Below are 1215 nucleotides of genomic sequence, written 5' to 3'. Positions count from 1 at the left end.
ATTTTTTTGCTTCTCCCTTTTCTGCTTTCTGTATTTCTGCTCGCTGTTTTCCCGTTTGCTGTATTTATTTCTGTATTATTTGCCGTTTGTTTGCTCGCTGTATTTCTGCTGCATCGTTTATGTTAATGAGGTGGGCTGCCTTCTATGTCCAGCTCTCTATTGGTCAATAAACAGGAAAGAGAACGATCCGTGTGCAGATCGATTGTGAATGCCTACCTACTTGGCGCTTTCGGTCTCAGTTCAACAGTCCTCGGGAAACCTGACTGAAAAATTCACGAATACTCATTATCTTAAGGTACAATAAAAGATAAGGTTAATAACAGCATTTAAATATTAGATAGTTGTTATTACTCATTGTCAATTCACCATTCTCTCACTCTGTATAAAATAAATAGACTCCGATCGGAGAGTAAACCAGCTAGCAGCAGCTTTAGCCACAGTTAATAAAAATATAGACCGCTCTGTCAGTACTGTAACGTTTAGAGATTCACTTTAACCCACTTTAGCATAAATTCATCATTTGTGTTTTAAGGGATGAAAGTTATCGATTGAGTTAATCTAAAGTTGATTGATTGATTGATTGATAGGCCCGTCATAATAAATCAGTTCATTGTATAATAAATTAAACCCAATATTTTCAGTTTGCATKATTTATCGTTTTTCCAAAAACTGGATAATTCTTCAGTTAGACGTTTAGGACAATTTTGTTTCCAGAGATTTCATAATTCATTTTATTCGCTTTATGTATACCATTTAAAATGTTTTCCACTTCCAGCGTTTAAAGTTTATTGATCTTTGAGAATGTTCTTGTATTATGCCAACACCATTATATTAATTAAAAATGGTTTCAAAACAACAATGTCGTCGTTAATCGCAGTACCTTTTATCATGAAGGGCTAATTATTTCATAAAACAATGAATTTAACAAAATAAATTACCATTTTGTCTCATCTGTTAAAATACAGGCTAAATGAACAGAAATGTATTTATTTTTCTCATGATTAACACTCATAGGTCCATGGACGCATATTCCCGTCGTTTTTACAGCAAGACTCCGCCTCCCCCAGTCTCACTTTCTTTATTTTTTTATTGATTTTTATAACTTTGTATAAAACATCAACAGAAGTAAACAAAAACAACCCACCCTAAATCAACAAGGAGCACTGCAGTATCCGCATAAAAACATACATGTAGCCTACATACACAAAGTACAGA

This window comes from Poecilia reticulata, linkage group LG20 (genome assembly GCF_000633615.1).
Source record: "Poecilia reticulata strain Guanapo linkage group LG20, Guppy_female_1.0+MT, whole genome shotgun sequence".
Classification (NCBI taxonomy): Eukaryota; Metazoa; Chordata; class Actinopteri; order Cyprinodontiformes; family Poeciliidae; genus Poecilia; species Poecilia reticulata.
Note: the sequence above shows the minus strand (reverse complement) of the source record.